Here is a 21,549-nt window from a genome sequence, read left to right as displayed (position 1 = left end):
CTCTCTCAAATAAATAAATAAAATCTTTTTTAAAAAAGGAATAAAAAAAGAAAAAGTGAGACTTCCGCTCACTGCTGTCACCATCAAAATTTGCCTGTTTCTTATAATAATAGCAAACAGGGGTGCCTGGGTGGCTCAGTCAGTTGGGCATCCCGTTCTTGATTTTAGTTTGGGTCATGATCTCAGGGTCCTGGGATTGAGCCCCACATCCAGCTCCGTGCTCAGCACGGAGTCTGCTTGGATTTCTCTCTCCCCCCTCTCCTTCTGCCCCTCCCCCCACTCATGTTCTATCTCTCTCTCTCTCTCTCTCTCTAATAAATAAAATCTTTAAAAAATAGCGAACATTTAGTTAGTGCTTACTCTGTTCTAATTAATGTTTTTAGTGCTTTGCACATATTAACCCATGGAATCCTCGTAACAATCCTACAAGACCACTACAGTATTGCCCCCATTTCTTGGATGGGGAAACGGAGGCACACGGAACTTTTAAGAACTTGCCCAAGGGGTCACAGCCAGCAAGCAAGCGATCTGGGCGCTCTTGCTGCAGAGTCTGCTTTCCCGAGCACGTACAGAGCCTCTCGGAGCCTGACTCTCACTTCCTTATATATCACAGTTCAGGAAGAGTTTACACATCTGTCTTATTACCTGAGCCTAAAGAACAATCCTGCAACACACAGGTGGAGAACATAATGCTGTCTCATTTTACAAGTGGGAAAATTGAGGCCCAGGGACTATGAGGAAACTTCCCCAAAGCCCAAAAAGCTAGCAAGCAGCAGAATCGGTACCAGAATTAAAAACTTACATTAATAATAGAGGAACTTTATTACCATGAGTCAGGCACTGTGCTGAAAGCTCCACATGCATCATCCATTTTAACCCTAATAGCCATCCCATAAGGTAACTATTAGCTCCCCGCTTTTAGAGAGGCCAAAACCAAAATACAGAGGGACATTGCAAGGTCACAACTAAAAAAAGCAGAACTGATCTTTTTGGTAACAGCTTTATTGAGATATAACTCAAACACCATATAATTCATCTACATAAATTTATAATTTAATGGTTTTTATTTTTTTTAAGATTTTATTTATTTATTTGACATAGAGACAGGGAAAGAGGGAACACAAGCAGGGGGAGGGTGAGAGAGAGAAGCAGGCTTCCTGCTGAGCAGGAAGCCCGATGCGGGGCTCGAACCCAGGACCCCGGGATCATGACCTGAGCCAAAGGCAGACGCTTAACAACTGAGCCACCCAGGCGCCCCAATTTATTTTATTTTATTTTTTTAAGATTTTTATTTATTTATTTGACAGAGAGAGACACAGTGAAAGAGGGAACACAAGCAGGGGGAAAGGGAGAGGGAGAAGCAGACTCCCCGCTGAGCAGGGAGCCCGATGCGGGGCTCGATCCCAGGACCCTGGGATCATGACCCGAGCTGAAGGCAGACACTTAACGACTGAGCCACCCAGGCGCCCCTGGGCGCCCCAATTTAATGGTTTTTAAATATATTCACAGTTATGCAACCATCACCACAATTAATTTTGGAGTATTTTCTTCACCAGAGCTGGGGTTTGCACTCAGATCTATCTAACTCCAAAGCTATGCCCTTAATCACTGCATGTTATTGGCACCAAAATCCCAGGTCCAAGCTTTATCCATGATACAGCCTGATACAGAGGGTAAACAACCACTCCAGAGCCTGAGATCCTGCCACATCACTTTGGATGCAGAAATCCCTGAGGATGGGGTGGAGGGATCGCCCAAGCCCCCAAGAGCTGAAATGAAACCAAGGCCAATCCCTCACTCGTGTTTGTAAATCTGATGCTTAACCCCGCACTCTTCACAGAAAGGGGCTCCATCTGGGCTGATTGAGCTGAAGCCGGAAGTAGAGAGAAGCGGGTCACAAGGATGAGGGGCCAGGGATGGTACAAGTCAATGAAGTGTTCGTTGTTTGTAGGACAGAGATCAAGAGATGTGTTAAAAAAAGAGATGTGGAGAGGGAATAAAATACTGAATCTTGTGCATTCATTTATTCATTTATTCAATATGCATTTACTGAGCACCTACTATGTACTAAGTACTGGATTAGGCATTGGGGTGGCAGAGATACTTGCCCTCCAGTTGTTCACAGTCAGTGGGAAGGACAGAGAACTATTTATTATAAGGTATCTAACTATTCATTCCATAAACAAATACTGAATACTTATGATGTGTCAGACATTGTCTGTCCTAGGGGCTTTGGATCCAGCACTGACCAAGCCTGGCACCATTGCCAACTATCCCCCAGTACCATTCTCCCCTCCTTCCACAGTAAGACTACATTTCCCAGCCTCCTGGCAGCGAGGTGTGGCCATGTGACTGAGCTCTGGCCAATAGAAAGCAGAATGGCCAATGGTACAGGAAGCGATGTGTGCCACCTCCTTGTTAGGACTTTACAGGGAGGGTCATGGCCCTTCTTCTTCCATCTCTTCCTCCATTCCACTGCTGAGTGTGATCATGGCCGCAAGCCCAGATGGATCATGTGGACGAGCAGTACCCTAGGGTTGACGGAGCCATGAGAGAGACGGAGCCTACCTCCCTGCACCACATCAGCCTTGAACAGCCTGCACCAGAGAGGAGCACATCTCTTGTTAAGCCATTAATATTTTGGTTTCTGCTGCAGAAGCCAACCTGACATTCTATCACAGAGAAAACACAGCCTCGGCTCCACGAGACTGGGTGTGGGAAGGAAGAATAAAGAGCCTCTGTCTCAAAAGAATGGAGGAAAACAACGTGATTAGCAGCAGAGAATCAGGATCCCCTCACTTCCCAACGAGGAAACTGACAGAGCTTCAAAGCAAGAAGGAGGATATGTTCATCCTGAATTTGCCATACATGTATTCTTGACTCTTCCCAGGACTGGTGGGAATATTTAGGGCCCCTAGAACATTCAACACAGATTTGTACATTTTTTTAACATGTTTGTGAGTGTGTGCTTTGGGGGGGTGGGGGAGGTGAAGAAGGCAAGAAGTGCATGCCCAGGGTTCACAGGGGAAGGACGGGGAGGCTCTCCCTGCCCTGTGGTCTCAGGGCCGCTAGTATAAATTCGCTGCATCTCTTATTGTTTGGGGGGAAACTAAAGGCTCTGGGAATGTTGAACATTTCTGTAGAGGGCATGCTTACAGAGGTGGAGTAGCTTGCAGGTGGCCGTTTGCATCGGATATCTCCAGAATCTAAAGAACAGATTCATTTATGGTTATGGTTCTCAGGGGCAAAGGCCAAACTGCAGTTTTTCAAGGGTCTCCTGATCTGGGCCTGGTATGGCTCCCAATATGTTTCTCTACAGGAGGCTCTTCACAGGTTCCCAAATACCATCATGCTGCCCCTCTGCCTATAATGAGCCCCCTCTCATCTCCACATGACTAACTCTCCCCTCTCCTGGCTAAACCCTCCCACAGTTTCCTACTGCCCTTGCAGGAATATCCACATACCTTCCCTAGTCCACGCACCTCTCCAGCCTCAGATTCTTCCACCCTCCCTTCTCTGCATGCCCACCACACACCCAACACCCATCCCTGCCTCAGGGCCTTTGCGCGTGCAATTCCCTCTGTCTCCAAGCCTGTTCCTCCAAATCCTTGCAAAATTGATTCTCTCTTAACCTTCAGGCCTGTCCTGATTACACAGTTTAAAGAAGACCCATTTGCCCTAGGCATCCTGCCCTAGGCATTATTGATTGTATCAACATGTTTGACTTTCTTTGTAGTACTTATTTTGTCCCAGTATTCCTGTTCATTACCAGTTCACTTATATTGTTATCTGACTCTTCCACTTAGTAAACATAAAGTCCATGAGGGCAGCCTTGTCCACCTTATTCTGCATTACCTGTGTGTCTCTGGCACCCTGGCAGCCTCCATGTCCCCACAGCAAGGATATATTTGCTGAGTAAATGACTGAGCAGCTCAATTTAGGTGGCATCATTCACAGAGACTTCGCTGATTCCCTGAGCTGGAAATAATCTCCCTCCTCTAAATGGCAAAGCCGTGTTCTCTGCCTCGCTTAAGGTCCTCGGCACCGTCTGTCTGTGCTGTGATTATTTATAGTTTTTCTTTCCCCTACCAGTCCTTAGGCTCCTTGATCTGGCTGCATGCCTAATTCATCTCCATACTCCCGCCTCCTCCCAGCCCTTCACGAAGGGCGTCCATACCCTGTCGGTGCTCCACCAGCGTTCATCAGTGCTGAGTGAGTGCTGTCGACTGTCGTCACGGACAACTCAGAATAATCTGGAATTCCATGTCTCCGCATACCAAGCACCCTGCTCATTGCTCTGTTCAAAATGACTAGGAATGTATGTGAATATGATTTCCAAAGATGAATATTGCAGGGCCATAGAATTGAGTAAATATGGGGCTTCACTGGCAGGTTGCTCTGATGGTAATTTTCTCCCCACATTCAGCATAATTGGATGGCTGCATCTGGGTTGTTTGGCACCAACTCTCTTCAAAGGAGAGTGAGTGCAGAGAAAGTAAAAATGAAATGCAACAATCTTATTAGGGGAATGGAAAAACGACAAATGTCGCAGGTCTCTCTAGGGAAGCAATGCAGGGGGGTGCTCGTTTTGCTGATTTCCACTTGAGTCTAAGGTTTCAAGGGCTGTGACTTTGTTTCCTGTCTCGTGGGTTTCCACCCACAGCCTTCAGGCTGCAAGAGCTGGTCTACATTTTGCTGGAGTGTTCCATTATGCTCTCTTGGTGTATATAGGGAGATCTTACCAGTTGTTACCCAGCCAGGGATGGATTTGGGGAATGTTTTATTTCCCTGATGTAAACACAACCCCCTCTGGCACCCACTTCCCTCATTTCTTGCTCTCCCCTGAGTCCCACGGGCATGCTCCTGCCAGACCCCATCACAAGGTTCTAAACAGGTCATCTTACATTATAGCCATTTGCACTTGTGGCTTTTACTGCCTAGGGATGGTCTCCACATACCACCCCTTCCCACGTCCATCCACCAGGCAACTTCAAACGTAAGGTCAACTCCAACCACCCCTGCTCAGTAAGGCCTTCCCAGAGTGATCAGTCTCTCCTTTGTGCCTTCGCTAGATGTTGTTCTTGCCTTTATCATGTGAGCTATCTGTCCATCTGCCTCCCCACCAGATTCTGAGGTCCCCGTGGCAGGGACTGAGTCTTGGTTATCTTTGTAGTCCTCATTCTTAGCACAGTCCTGGCACCCAATAGATGCTCGATAAATGTTTGTAGCCCACAGAATATAGGACACGAATCAAAGTCCCGACGGCCGCCCAGGATGGTAGAGTTGTTCAGTGCATGGGCCTTTCACCAGACTGCCTGGGTTCAAATCCTGGATCTTCACTGGCTAGATGTTCGACCCTGACCTTGAACTTGACCAAATTACATGAAATAATTTCCTCATCCCTAAATTAGAGGTGATGATGATGGTAATAGCAATAGTCCTCACCTCAAAGGGATGCTTCTGGAATGAGATATCAATACAGTGTGTGGTGCTCACCATGCTTGACCCATGGTGCCTCTGCTGTTATGGACGATAAGTCATCTACCAAATATCAGTCATTTCTACTTTTCTCCTCAGTAATAAACACAATTGCTGAGAGACTCAGACGATACAGTATCATATGTGAAATTGCTTGTAAGGAGGAAAAACATTATACAAATATTATCTCCATGTCATGATACATCATGAGTTCCTCATTCCTGTCCCCTACTTCTGCTCTCCTTCTCTCCTTTATTTGGAAATTGATGTGAATAAGTTGCTCTCTCCAATAAATCCGAGAACATGGAAATATTAGCTTATTTGAATGAAGAATAAAATGATCATTTCTAAATCAGGCCAATCTAGGAATAATTATTCATCTAACCCATTGGGTTAAGGTTGGGATAATCTGCCTTTGGTGCCTAGTGGTGGTATTATTAATTCTATGCTCCCTGCTTCCTGTCCTAGTGACGCTCTACCACAGTCTACAGGGGTGGGGAGCACTGAGGATGCATTTCTTCCACTTCTTTTTTTTTTTTTCCTCAAAGATTTTATTTATTTGACCGAGACACCACGAGAGAGGGAACCCAAGCAGGGGGAGTGGGAGAGGGAGAAGCAGGCTCTCCGCAGAGCAGGGAGCCCGATGCGGGGCTCAATCCCAGGACCCTGGGATCATGACCTGAGCCGAAGGCAGACGCTTAACAACTGAGCCACCCAGGCGCCCCATTTCTTCCACTTCTGATCCAAATAACACCTGTACAAATTTTGCCATATCTGCCTAATGTTTTTGTTTCTTTGTATTGACTCACTTTTCAAATTTAAATAAATTTATTAACAAAGGGCACTTACTATAGAAAATGGAAAGTGTACGCCATAGGTAAAAAGTAACAACAACAAAACAACAGGACTACAGTGAGGGGAAAAAAAACATTGTTATTGAATTCCTCAGGGCTTTTTGCCTGATACCTTCTTCATTCTTTGTTCAAGAAGACCAGGATGAGTCAGAGGGGTGTTACACCTAACTAACGCCAAACTGAAACTCTCTCTCTCTGTGTTTTAAGGTCAGTTAATTCCAGTTTAGCGCAGCACCCAAAACCAGCACAGGTATTCTGAAGGCAAGTGTCACAGGCAGTACCCAGGCAGGCCTGTGGGAACCCTGCCCCCCCTGCCCCGGGAAGCCATTCTCATGGACTAAATGGCGCTGAATATCAACCACAGCCCGAGCACAGTCTCAGCAGGTCCTGTTGATTCTGCCCCGTGGGATCTCTTGAACCCCTTCCTCATAGCCATCAGCAGCACCATCATCTGGGTTCGGGTCCTCACCTGTTCCCCTTAGATGAGTGCACATTCTCCTCCATCTTTCTGTCCTCCTGGTCCATCTGCCACGTGCCTGCCAAATCAAGGGCCTAATAAATGTTCACTGAACGGATGAGCCCATATCTTTAAAGACCCAAATCTAAGTCACCATTCATAGGCATGGGTAGCATTTGTTGAAACCAAGCTGGAGTAAGGACGAATCTGAAAGTCTGGAAACAAGAAAGGCACGGATCCATGAAGTAAAGCTGGGAGCTCTCTGGAGCTCTGACAGACTATGGGGAAAAGGTGAAAACATCCTTCCCTACCAGAGGTAGAGGCCCTGCCTCCTTGATCTTGCTGGTCATTCAGGGAACTGCTGCTCAATGTCCTTCACGTGCTGTGTTCCGCGGGGCTTTGCACCGTTATCTGTACCTCTCCCCCGTGAGACTGTGAGCTCCTTGAGGAGCAGGGAATGTGTCTCAGTCGGTCCGCACGTCCCCGGTACTTAGCACACGGAGGGGATGCCTGATGACTGCTGGCTGAAGGCTGAAGTGAGCTGCCAAACTCAGCGGGTCGTGATTTCGCCTCACCTGCTCCCAGTCGGGGCCTCCTCTGCCAAAGCCAACAGGATCCCTGTCACACACCCAAGGCCTGAATATATCCCTGTGTGGTTTGCAAGCAGGATAACTTGTTTCTTGTTGGGAGATCTTGTCGGCCTCTTTTCTATGGAGGTGCTGCTTGGAAAAAAAATCTGGGCAGAAAACAAATCCAGCTGGAAAGTGACGTGGAGGGAGGTGAGGCAAGAATCCAAAAGGGGGCTCTTCTAGCAATCTCTCACCTGTGTCTCCAGAAACTAGAGTAAGGGTAACTGCAGGTCCCTACCCTTTTCCCTGCCCCCAGTATAATTAGATCACCTGTGTCAGGGACTGCCGGCCTCTGGGGCCCTTGCAGAGGGAAAGCCATTCATTTATAAGTAAGTGCGGCCCAGGACCTCTCCTTTGCTGCCCTCCATCCGGGCATTCTTTCTTTCACTACTATTTCATGAGCACTGTGTGTCATAAGTTATAAGATGAATGCATTAGTAATCCCAGTTTTGCAGCTGCAGGACTGAGGCTCAGAGGAGTCAAGTACCTTGTCGAAGGTCACACAGCAACCAACACAGTCGGCTTTCACAGCATCCATAACCAGTTCCCTAACCATTACACACGCTGCCCAAGCTCCGCCCAAGCCACCAGGCTTCCCAAGTCTGGATCTCTCTTTTCCTGGTAAGAGATCAGTGTAACCACTCTCAGGCCACAGTCTTCACAGGGAAGGATGCTCTAAAAACAAGTGGATGGAAACCCCCCCCCACCCCCATCCATAAACATGTAACAGAGCAGATGTAAGAATTGCCAATCAGATACTCTCTACCACTGCCAAGGGGTAATAAAAACAGGGGGAGCATTTATTGAGCATTTAGGTAGTACTCTATTATTCTCAACAATTTCAAGACAGGGGTCTTATCATCCCCATTATGCAGATGAGGAACCCGGAAAGGCATAGCCACATGCTCAAAGTCACAGAACGGAGAGTGGAGGGGCTGGGATCTCATTAACTGAGCAAATCTCTACCGCGTGCCCTCCCCGTGCAGGTGGTATTCTAGGGACTGGGGAAAACAGTCAACAAAATCGTCAGAAACCTCCTGTGTCTGTGCTCTTTATCTTATCCGCGTGCCGGGGATGATGGTGATGGTGACAGTGGTGAAGACAACTATGTCTCCTGCTGTTTGCTGAGCACCTACTATGCTGTTTGCTGAGCACCTACTATGTGGCAGGCCTCAGCCCGCTCAACTATAAAATCAGGCCAGTACTGTCCACCTCCAGGCCTAAAGTAGGAGCATCCGGTCTCATTTAATTCTCGGAAAACCTCATGTGGTCACATGATAAGGCCCATAAGTCACTTGCCCCTCCCTGACCCTTGAATCCCAATGCTCCCGGTGCTACAGGGCCCAGCTCAAATGACCTCCTACCTAAGAGACCTTCCCTGACCCAGCCCAGCTACCTCTGGCTCCTAGGGATCCTTATAATGGCCGTTGTCAGAACACTCGGGAGATAGGCATCTGAAAGCAGAGAAACATAAAAATGTGCTAGGTAATGCTCGTAAGTGCTATCACCGGGTCTAGGCCAGAGCTATGGCTCTTTTCCACAGTCCCCCCTCCCTCACCAACTGAAGGAGGCTTTAGGATCTCAGAGCTGCATCCTCAGTGCCTCTTTTCTTTGAAAGATAATCGAGATTTTATCGGGGTGGATGCACACAGCCAAATTCGGGTGGTATTAGTTTCTTGGAAAGGGAACTGGTCTATTTGACACTGTTCATTACCAGCGAGGAAGTAGATGTGCCCCCACCAAAGAACACTGCTCATCATGACCATAAACTCAGAGTTGCTCTCAATTACCCTTGAAAGACCAGCAAACCAAATGCCTAAACGTGGCTAGGCCAGGATGATCTTCAGGAGCACCACCAAGCCCATCCACAGGACCGAGGGACTGAGCCCTCCAGGTCTTTGCACATGATGTTCCTTCTGCTTAGTCTCTGATGCTTTTTCTCCCACGCTTCACCTGGTGAATTCCTATGAATCCTTCAAAACCCAGATTAAGGATCATCTCCCCTTATGAAAGATCATTCCCCTCTGTGAAGTCTCCCAGAGGCAGATTCAGACCCACCTCTTATATGGTATATCTTCCCATATACTATATAGGTATAAGGTTCCCAATATGCTTTATTCATGTGCTCATTGGAGCATATTCTGTTTTATATATGATTATTAACATTTATATACACAGATACATGTTTATATCTCTTCTTAGGCTGTGAATTCCATAAAAACTTGGACCCTCTCTCCTTGTGGTAAATTTCTCCATCAAGGGCTGAGCTGAAATGGTACTTCATCTGTGAAGCCTTCCTAGATGTCCCCCACTATAGCACTTTGTACAATTCTCCACCATAGCATTTGAACCTGTGTGTGTGTGTGTGTGTGTGTGTGTAAAATCTGATGCTCCCTTTAGGTTGGGAGCTCCTCAAGGGCATGACTATTTTGTGATTTTTTTTTTCCATATCCCAGACTCCTCACCCAATTCCTGACATGTAGCAAATGCTCATTATTTGTATGAGGCTAAGAAATCCTGAAGCCCATATGGCTTATTTCTGGGAGCAGCTAAATTGAAAGGACCATAGTCCAACAACCAATATAAGGAAGATGGAATTGCATTCTTTGCCCCATTATCTTTTTTTTTTAAGATTTTATTTGTTTATTTATTTGCAGAGAGATAGAGAGAGCCAGAGAGCACAAGCAGGGGCAATGGCAGAGAGAGAGGCAGAAGCAGGCTCCCCGCTGAACAGGGAGCCCAATGCAGGGCTCAGCCCCAGGACCCTGAGATTGCACCCCAAGCAGAAGGCAGACGCTTAACCGACAGAGCCACCCAGGGAACGCCCTTTCCGCCATTATCTTGAAGAACATGGAAGGGGATGAAATATGTAATTCATAAGGACACTTCCTAAACTCCTTTCCTCTTCCCCCACTAATTGTCTTATACTCTGGGATTGCTCTGGAGCCTCTAACTGCCGCCCCCACTCTCCTTCCCTCCCCACTGCTCACACACAGCTGGTTCTCCCTCTTGGCATCCCCTCCCTTCCCCCACACCACTGTCCCTCCCCAGCCTTCATTACATAGATCAGCTTAGCTTTTCTGCCTGCTTTTTGTTTCCTTTCCACTTTAAGTGAGAGTCCTTCCTTCTTTTCTTCCCATATCTTTGGTATTCTGCCTCGGTCTACCCATTCCTCCATGTTTGTACCCTTCCCCAAGTCTAGAGGAACCAGACTGGCAAAATCTTCCCTCCAAAGGAGGGGGAAGGACTCAATGTGAGCAGTGGCCTGGGGGCCATGCAGCGTGCCAGGGGCAGGAAGCATCCACATGCTGAGAAATGTTGTCTGGGCCACATGTGTCTATTGAATGGATGGGGACATGGATGCATAGGTTAATCTCATGGATCTACTCAACACATATCTGTAGAATACCTTACTATAAACCAGTTATAGGCACGAGAGAACAGACCTTGACAGGAGCAAGGTGGAAATCCTATGTGATAAGGTACACTCATCAAATTATTCCTTTTCCTGAGAAGAGGGTCATAGTGCATATTCCCAACTCTCTGGGACATGAGTTATTCTGTTCTAAGCAAAAATCCTAGTGCTGAGAGCCTCCATCCCCATTTGTTAGAGAGGAAACTGAACCCAGAGAAGTCAAGAGAATTACCCAAGATCTCTCAGCGAGGAAATAGGGGATCCTGAGCCTTTTCCCTTTACCTTAGGTTTCAATAAAGAAATTGTCTTGCTTGGAAATGCATGGGGTCTTGGGCCCATTAACTTCTCAGTGTAGTTATTTTAGGATTTGGTTTGAGCTGAAAGACCACCAATGAATCATAATGTGAATATATTAATGTAATTATTATAATAATACACCAATGATAGCTATTATTCACTAAGCATTTACAGCGCGCCAGGCACAATGCTAGACCCTCTACAATGCATGACCTCATTTAATTTTTTCAACAATCTTGCAAGATAGATATTAAGATGAGGAGACTGAAACTGCAGAGAGATTAACTAACTTGTCCAAGGTCTCATAAGGTCAGTGCCGGTGTGAAGGTGCAGACTGAGGTCTGTGTGACTACAACGGTCAAGTATTCTCCATCAGCCAGGATCCCCAGCGCCACTCAGAGTGGTCTCCAGGCTGCTGTGAACCAGGGTGAGCTTTCTGGTCTATATTTTGCTCCCTTCTCTACCCCTTACTCCCATTCCTACACACACACACACACACACACACACACACACACACACGCATACCTAGTAAGGGTAGTAACTTAGATGGGTAGTTGATGGTAGAAGAAAAGGTGATAAGCCAGCTGGTGATTAAGAAGCCACAAAGCCCACATACCGGAAGTTGGATGTGGTCTAAATAGCCTCAGCACCCTGACCAGCTCCTCCTTCTCACCCCAGGGACATGCTGGTGCCCCTCCTGGCCCCTCCCCTTCCATTCTCAACTGACCTGCTGTGCGTTTCACAGCTTCTCCCCAGTTTCCACCCAGATCCCAGCCTCTGGGTTGATTCTTCATCCAGCTGCCTGCTTCAGCATTTGCTTTGCAACTCTGCCTTTCCTCCCAAGCTGGATGGAGAGGGTAGGGCCTCCAGGCAGGCATATCAGCTCACGTCCTTTAAACGGATGTTCTTTAAGGATTCAATTAGCAGCGATTTAAAGAAAAGGCGTGGGATGGCAAAAAGGCCGGCTGGTGGCTGGTCCAGCCTGTCCCCCACTTATCAAGGCAGTTTAGCTCCCACCTTGCAAAACCAGAGCCCCACCACTGACCCAGTCAAGGCCTCCTGAGCAGCTTTTTGGAGATCACCCACATATGCATCTTGTCAAAATACTTCTTACAACCATGCACTGTATTCTTGCAACAGGTGCTGGGATAAGTATTTCCTCCATCTTCGTTCCTCTCCGGCATTGGCTGGTTATGTCTCAGTGCCTGACTAGTGGATCCCCTCCTGCCTTTGCATCTCCCTAAGCTCCAAAAGCCTCCCCCCCAACTAGTTTGTCACCCCATGCTGAGAACAGACTTCTGGAGTCCCCACCCAGGTGCAGGAATGCGGGCTTGAGCAGACAAGGAGTTCCGGCAGGGTGATTGCCACAGTGCTAACATTTCTGTAGCATCTTCTAATCAATGTAACCATTTAAAGTAGCAGCTCTTCTGTTTACCCAAAAGCTGTTAGTAAGTCAGAGAAGCACTTATAATCAATGGTGTCTTGGAAACATTTGTAGCTTTAACTTACAGACACACCCCACAACACACACACACATGCACACACGCATCCAAGGACACAATTATTTTTTGGTTTTCCCACTGCACTTTTTGTCTACCTCTTTTATAACCCTTGTCAGGGTGCATCATCATTATGTATATGTGTGTGTGTGTGTGTGTGTTTCACCCACTAGACAGTGAGATCCTCAAGGGCAAAGTCTGTCTAAGTCATTTTTATACTCCAATGCCAGCACTGTATCCAGCACCTCATAGGCACTGAATTCGATTTGTTTGAATTGATTTGTAAGAGACTGAATTCAGATGACTCATCTAGGGGACACGCATCAGTCTTGGGACCTAGAGGGTCTTCTTTTTCCCCCCCAACTGATTGGAATAGGTGGCCATGTCTCTCTCTTCGGGGCGGGGGACAATGCGGCTGTCGTGGAGTGAGATGGCCCAAGCAGATGATGGATTCTCAGAGAAACTTCCAGCCCTGGGCTAGTGCCGCCATGAAGGATCCCTTCTACAATGCCTTGGAGCTCCGTGCCTGGCCCCTGCATCGAGCTCAGTGTGTGTCTCACGCTGGAAAGCTGGAAGGAACAAGCTCTTGTATCACGGACCCCTCGCCAGCAATCGTGTCATCGAGTATTTAGCATCAGATTTTCAGCAAGACCTTTGGGAACTTCACTCCAGCCAGATGACCTCATGCTGAGTGAAATTTATGGCCTCTTGAGTGAGAAGGAAGGCTATGAGGTAACAGAGGGAAGAGAGTCCTACAATTATGCATGAAACTGTATCATCCCCCTGCTCCCTAATGAATCAGGCCAAGGATGAGATGGTGTAATTGCCATTTTGGAAGTTTCTAAGAAGGGCTAATTTTTTTTTTCAGGAACATACCACACAGGGGAAAGATGGAATTGGGGGGCAATAGTCTAATCAGAAAGACCAATAATGAGACCGTTGACCAAGTCCTGGTCACTGTTTTACAAATTGGGTTCTAGAGTCTATAAGCTCCATGGATGTACCTCAGGGGTCACCTGAGGCCCAGGAGGCATTGTGAGAAAGAGAAGAGGGGACCTGAGTTTCAAAGAGCAGCTAGGCCCATGAATTACTGTATTTGCAAATAGGACACCTTAGTTTAAAAACAAAAGTTGCATGGGGCACCTGGGTAGCTCAGTCAGTTAAGTGGTCTGACTCTTGATCTTAGGGTCATGAGTTCAAGCCCTACACTCAAGCCCAAAGTGGAGCCCACTTAAAAAAAAAAAGAATAAAATAAAATAAAAATTGCAAACCACTGATCTACATGAAACACAATGAGACCATAAATAAGAAGGAAGACGAGGGAGGAAGGGAGAGAGGAGGAGGGGGAGGAGGACAAGGAGACAATAAGCCTGCCATTTCAAGTCTCACCCTGGGTGGATCTGCTTCCAAGCTCACTCACGTGGCTGTTGACAGGATTCCAGTCCCTGGAGGCTTTTGGGATGAGGGTCTTAGCTCCCTGCTGGCTGTTGGCTGAGGGCCATTGGCTGAGGCCATCTTCAGTTCCTTGGTACATTGGCTTCTCCATAAACAGCTCATAACATGGCAGCTGGCTTCATGGAATGATCAAGTGGGGGGGGAGAGAGAGCAAGACAGAAGTCACAATTGTTTGTAGCCTAACCATGGAAATGTCATCTAATCACTTCTGTTAGAAGCCAGTCAGTAGGTTCAGCCCCCACTCCAGGTGAAGGGTTAAACAGGGGTGGCCGGGATCTTTGAGAGTCCTTTTAGAAGCTGCCTACTACACTCAGGGATAAAGCCCTACCAGGCTGGGCTCTTGCTGCCACCTCAGTTACTCCTTCCCAAGAAGGGAGAAGTACATCCCTGACTACTAAGTTTGGGGAGAAGGAACTGGGATGTGTGGGTCAGCCCCTCCTCCTCTCTTCCTCCTTGTGATCCAGCTGTCTCTGGAGAACGAGCTCTGAACCAGCATAGAACCCGAGCAGTAGAGGTTCTGTCCCTCCTGAGAGAGATCTTCCCTTTCCTAGCACCACTGGGGACAGCTCCCTCATTCCAGGTTCAGAAGTAGGCAGCCCACTTTGGCTGCATATCTATGCCGCAATCCCCAGGCTCACCTTTATCCAAAATAAAGCTGGTATATTTATCACCATTGGATTGACAATTCTGGTTCTCTCCATTGGCTTAGAATCCAGGAGAGGAAGAGAGAGGCCCCGCTGAAACCCCAATGCCATTCTTGAAAGAGTTGCGGTTTGGAATCCAACTAACCTGAGCAGGGCGGGCTGCATAGATATGTGACCTACACTAGCTATGCTGTCACCATCTTGAATTTCTTAATAATTTTTTAAAGATTTTTTTATTTATTTGAGAAAGAGTGCACAGGTGAGCGGGGGTGAGGGGTGAGGGTGAGGGGCAGAGGCAGAGGGAGAGAGAGAGAATCTCCAACAGACCTCCAGCTGATTGCAAAGCGGGGCTTGGTCTCAAGACCCTGAGATAATGACCCAAGCCAAAATCAAGAGTCGGATGCTTAACCGGCCACCCAGGTGTCCCGAATATCTTAAAAATTTTTAAGCAGGGGTTCCATATCTTCATTTTGCACTAAGCCCCACAAATCATCTAATTGATCCTGAACCTGAGTTTGATCCTGTTCTTGCCACTAGCCTCTAGGTCTTGAACACATGACCACCCCCCTGTGGTTTTCTCATTTGCAAAAAAAAGGGGTTGAATAACCAATATCTAGCACGAGGGTAGTTGGGAGTCTCAGATGAGGCAGTCTACGTGCAATTGGTAAAACTGCCCCTGAATGTTTCGTCTCCAATGAATGAGTTAGCCCCTGCTGCCGAGATAGATCCTAACTGGAACAGCTAAACAAACATGGCAGGAGGGAGGAACAGAAGAGCCATTCTGATGCCAGCGAAACAGCATCAGTCTGAGATTCTGACATGGAAGCCAGTCTGCCCTACAGACAGACAAAGGGCCTTCCATCTATCCCAGCAACTCTGTGAGCAGCTCCCACAATGCACTGTAGATGTGGCCAATCAGGAACCTCGGGGGTGCCCAGGCCATCATGTGACATGAGGAGACCCAGACCTCAATCTACTATAAAATAGAACTGCTGTCCTATATGTTCACTTTCCAAACTAACAGGAGATGTTTGCAGACATCAGGCTATCAACTTTCACAACTCGCAAAAACCCTAATCGTTAATATATTTCATTGAGAAATACCAGAGAGAGAGATGCTTTGTTTGCTGCTTGAGTAATTTACTGCATTTCACGTTTAAATTGAAGTATCTAATTATACAATTATGAATCATCCTGATTCAAATAAAGTTCACAAAAATAATTTCCTTATGTAACATTATCTTCCAATATACCTGCTATTTTCATTTCATTATGTGCTTTTATTCTGCCAGAGTCTAAAGATCTAATTGTATTTTTAAAGTGTCCCATTAAACCAAAATAACAATTCTGCTACAATAACCATCATAAGCTAGTTGGTCCTGACTTGTATCACATTCTGAAATGTCATGCTTTTTTTTAATGGTTGTTTTCCCAAGAGAGTTTATAGCTTTTGCAATTAGGCAGCCTTGTAAAGCATGGTTTTAAATGATTTTAATGTTTCAAACCAACTGAGCATTTCATACACCCATTTCCTTTGCCTTTTTAAAATTAATAATAATGCCTTTCATGTATCTTGGTTCTTTACAATTGACAAAATGCAATCACCTTTATTGTTTTATTGGCTCCTGCTTTCCAGACCTAGGTTGCATGCTAGAAAAGGGCTTAGGTCACCAACAAAGCAAGAGACTAAGGCTAACATGACTGTAAAAGGTAGCTGGTGGTTCTAGGATCAACAGGCAGGCTGGGGAACCTGGCTCAAACAATGGGACCTGGGGAGTCTGGGCAGCTGAGAACACAGCCAAGAGCCTATCATAATTGTCTAGTTCAAGTGCAGCCACTGGGACTGCCAATGTCTTTCTCTCTCTCTCTCTCTCATTATACCTATGAGATGCACCCATGTGGTTGCTAGTAATAATAGTTCATAGTTTGTTTTCAGTGCAGTATAACACTCTCTTGTGTGATTGTACCAAAACATTTCATTCGTTCTACTTTTTATGGGCACTTGGATTATTTCTAGTTTCTGATTATGATGAATAATGCTGCCATGATAGCTCGCACCTGCCTTTTGGTGGACATGTGCACTAATCTTCCCAGATACAGCAATTCCAGTGGAACTGCTGGGCCATCAGGTAGGCATAGGCTTCACGGTGTAGATATTCACCGATGGACTTCTGAGTCTCCTGCAACCCGTGTGAATATTATCTCCTGTCGCTTTGCCTTTGCATCATTCCTCGTACCTGTAAAATCCTGGGGGTATTTGATCATTCCTGCCCAGATCTCCTGCCCTCATCTCAGCAGCCCTGGGGCAGAGAACGCTGTCCTTGTCCGCTTCCATAGGATGGGGGGTGGGGGTCGCTGCCTTCCACAAAGACTCCCATCTTGGGATTTTCTTTCCAAACAAGGTGGGGGAAATGAACAAAATGCTCTGGTAACCATGACTCTATGATGTCATACTCAGTCAGTGAGACTGCCCCTTACCTGTGCTTCCGGGACAGGAGCCCAGAGCACAAGGCCAGGGCTCTGAGGGGCTGGGCCACAAGCCAAGGAGCTTCAATGAGGGGAGGTAAGAAGGAAAGGTCTGGGGCATGGTGAGGGCTGAGACAGCGGCATAGTGTCTTGCCCTCTGTTCACACTTCTATGTTGTGTTTCATTTAAACATAAAAACATTCTTGCAAATGAATTCTTATGTGTAATGCTAATAACCTATTCCTGACCCTAAGATGCCACCGAATATAAAATCTACCACTGATTTATTTTTTTTAAAGATTTTTATTTATTTATTTATTTGAGAGAGAGAATGAGAGAGAGAGAGAACATGAGAGGGGGGAGGGTCAGAGGGAGAAGCAGACTCCCTGCTGAGCAGGGATCCTCATGTGGGACTCGATCCCGGGACTCCAGGATCATGACCTGAGCCAAAGGCAGTCACTTAACCAACTGAGCCACCCAGGGTCCCCTAAAACCTACCACTGATTTAATACTCTTGGTCAGGAATAAAGAATTGGATGGCAACTTCTTTTGATGGCATGGAAATTCTTCAAATGACGGGACATTAATACATTTTCTACAGTTGAGACAAGTCTGATAAAACAGATAAAAAGGTCTTGGCTCAGGTGGAAGTGGTGAGGTGGGCTGGGAACCCTGAAAAGTCAGCCTCCCCCTTCCTTCCCCACTGTGGTTCCTAAGGCACCATCTCCGGGCTCTGGGAACTCCTTTCCATTATGTTTTGGAATCAGGCAGATGTGTGGCATTGAGCAACTAGCTTTACCTCTGAGCTTCAGCTTCCTCATCTGGGGATAATGAAATGTACTTATTATGAGGATCAAAATAAGGTCATGCAAACCACTGGGCACAATGCCTGGCCTGTCTCAGGCAAGCAGACAAAGTTTAGTTGTCTTCCATTTCCCTGTGATCCACAGACAATAGAGCTGGATTCCGGTTTGCTTAACCATCTGTTGGATGAAGCAGATGAGAAACATCAAAAGCGAGGTGGTCAGCGCAGGGAAGGAACAGCAAGATGCTTTGCCTATTTCCTATTCATGACTGAGAACAGCCACCGAGCTCTTTGAGGGGTCAATAAATAGTAACCCCTTTCTTCTCCTCCTGACTATAGAACCAGTGGAGAGATGTGGGACACAGAGATGGATAGCAGAATGTCATCTGTATGACCAATGAAACTGATGGCAGGTCATGGCTTTCTACTTCTGGCCAAAAGGATCTGCTAATACTCTTTGCCCCTCTAGACCTCTAGACTGGGACAGTCCAGCCTAGGAAGGGTTTGGGCCATGCTCCACCCAAAGGTCATCACCACTGGTCACATGAGCAAGAACCTGCAGTGTTGCTCCCAAGGAGGGCCCTCTGTGAACAAATGAAGCAAGGGGAGGAAATTCATTCTTGCAACCACGCTCCCCCCTCCAGCCCCCATACTTGCCTGATTCTGAATCCCCAAGGCAGTGGCAGACCCTATAATCATTTAAGAATGACCTTAAGAGGGGCGCCTGGGTGGCTCAGTTGTTAAGCATCTGTCTTCAGCTCAGGTCATGATCCCAGGGTCCTGGGATCGAGCCCCGCATCGGGCTCCCTGCTCCGCGGGAAGCCTGCTTCTCCCTCTCCCACTCCCCCTGCTTGTGTTCCCTCTCTTGCTGTCTCTCTCTCTGTGTCAAATAAATAAGTAAAATCTTTTTTTTTTAAAAAAAAGAATGACCTTAAGGGCTTGTTTACAGTTCTTTTCATCCCCCCAATCTACACATTCTCACATTCATTCCCCCAATCTACACATTCTCAGATTCTACTATTTCCTCTCCTTGGAATGACACCTATTCAGCTCTTTGCCCAAATGACACATTCTCTATGAAGCCCATTTAAAATGACAGCCTCCCACAGAACAGGAGAAAAAAATGTTTGCAAATTACATACGTGTTTGCAAATTACATACGTATCTGGATTAATATCCAGAATACACAAAGAACTCCTAAAACTCAACAACGAAAAGCCCAATTTAAAAATGGGCAAAGGACTTACATAGCTATTTCTCCAAGGAAGATCTACACTATGCATACGAAAAGACACTCAACAGCAGGAGTCACTAGAAAAATGCAAATCAAAACCACAATGAGATACCACTTCACACCCTTTAAATCGGCTACTATAAAAAACAAACAAACCAGAAAACAAGTATTGGTGAGGACGAGGAGCAATTGGAATCTTGTGATGATTGATGGAATGTGACATGATGCGTTAGCTGTGGAAAACAGTATGGCAGTTCCTCAAAGCTCCAATGTAGAATTACCATATGATCCCAATCTACTTCTGGGTATAGACCCCAAAGAATTGAAAGCAGGAACTCAAATAGGTATTTATTTGCACACCCATGTTCATAGCAGCACTATTCACAACAGCCAAAAACTATTCAACCCAAATGTCCACTGGCTGATGAATGGATAAACAAAATGTGGTCTATGCATACAATGGAATATTGTTCAGCCTTAAAAAGGAATGAAATTCCGACACCTGCCATAATATGGATGAATTTTGAGGACATCATGTTCAGTGAAAGAAACCAGCCACAGAAGTACAATTACTATTACGATTCTACTTCTGTGAAGCACTTAGAGGAGTCAGTAATAGAGACAGAAAGTAGAATGGTGGTTGCCAGGGGCTGGGGGCAGGGCAGAGGGGGGAGTTAGTGTGTAATGGGGACAGAATTCTAGTTTGTGATGATGAGAAAGTTCTGGAGATTCATGGTGGTAATGGATGTACTTAATGCCACTGAATTGTACACTTAAAAATGGTTACAATGGTAAATTTTGTCATGTCTATTTTACCACAATAAAAAGAAAAATGGCAGTCTTGGCTCTACTCCATCCCAGTCCTCCGGATGCTCCCTTACCCTGTTCTGCTGTTTTTTCTGCCCTCGGGACCTTATCACCTCTGATACATTATGTCATTTACTAATTTTCTATGCACATTTTTCGCCACTAGCATGTAAGCTCCACAAGGACGGGGATTCTTGTTTCATGTTTTTGTTCACTGAGATACTCTAAGCACCAAGAACAGTGTTGGTGCTCAGTAAATACTTGTTGAATGAGTGAACCTAGGTGAAGCTCGATAAACCCTCGATGAGTACAGGAATCACCGAAGGGATGGCCGGCTAAAATGATTCTGTAACCTGGCTTACCGGGTACCACTTTCCAGTCAGAGACATTTAGAGACACTATTGAAGCCTATTCTACTCGTGAGTAAAGTGAGGCACAGAGAGGAGTGATGACTTTTGCACCGCTCAAGGAGAAGACTGGCTCAGAGACCACATTCAGAGCAAGTAGCAAATCCAGTAGGGAAGGAACACCAGCTTTTGATCTCGGGAAAATACGAGATTCTCTGCATATCTTTTTTTTTTTAGCATTTGCCCTCAGAGAAAAACATGTTCAACTTATAGTTTTAAAAAAAAGACTTCATGTTTCTAGCAATGTTGCTGCTGAATTTCATCCATCTTTTCTTAACTGAAACCTAGTTAGTATCTAATAGACAGGAAGGGTAAAAGATTGGGGTGAGGGAGAGTCAAGGACTGGGTGAACGGTTGAGGTTTAACACAAAACATATTTTCTTAATGAGTTAAAAAAAATCTTGAAATTTCCAGATAGTATCATGAAGGTGCCCGCCTTTATTAGGCATGTTTTTAAATCTGATTTCCTGGGGGTCTCAGGAGACTGATTTATTCCTGGCTTTAACAGTCTCACAAAATCACTCTGCTTAAATAACTTTCTCTGTTGGGCCTCAGCTTTATCATTTGGACAGAATAGGCAAGGGTGGGGGCGGGGATGGGAAATGGGTTAGATGATCTCTTTTAGAGCTATGCTTGCTGGGCAATCATTCTGTTTTGCCTAGTTTGTGTGGTGGAGACGCAAAATGGCAAAGAACTCTAAAGATGCTTCCATTCACATTTTACATCCTGTGTTTGGCTTGGGGTGAGTAATGACGAGTGAGGCAAAGGAGCCCCTTGAAGGCATCCCTTGTGGCTGAAGGGGCTCGGAGAGACAAAGGAACCATCAGAACTGTATCTGAAGGGGCACCAGGGAGGCTCGGTCGGTTAAGCCTCTGCCTTCTGCTCCTGGGATCGAGCCCTGCATCAGGCTCCCTGCTTCTCTCCCCTCATCACCCCCGCCCCCGCGGGAATTTGAACCATAGAAAGGAAAGTTACAGGACAGAGGTCTTGGCTCTATTTAAGAAAGAACTTTCTATCTGATTGCTTCTTCCAAAGAGGCTGGCCTGAGCTGGGAGCTGAGTCCTTGGGCTTGTGTGAGGCAGGGTCCATTAGCTGTGGGAGG

The sequence above is a fragment of the Mirounga leonina genome, unplaced genomic scaffold (assembly GCF_011800145.1).
Source record: "Mirounga leonina isolate KUSES-001 unplaced genomic scaffold, KU_Mleo_1.0 Mir_165, whole genome shotgun sequence".
NCBI classification, from domain to species: Eukaryota; Metazoa; Chordata; class Mammalia; order Carnivora; family Phocidae; genus Mirounga; species Mirounga leonina.
This window is presented reverse-complemented; position numbering follows the sequence as displayed.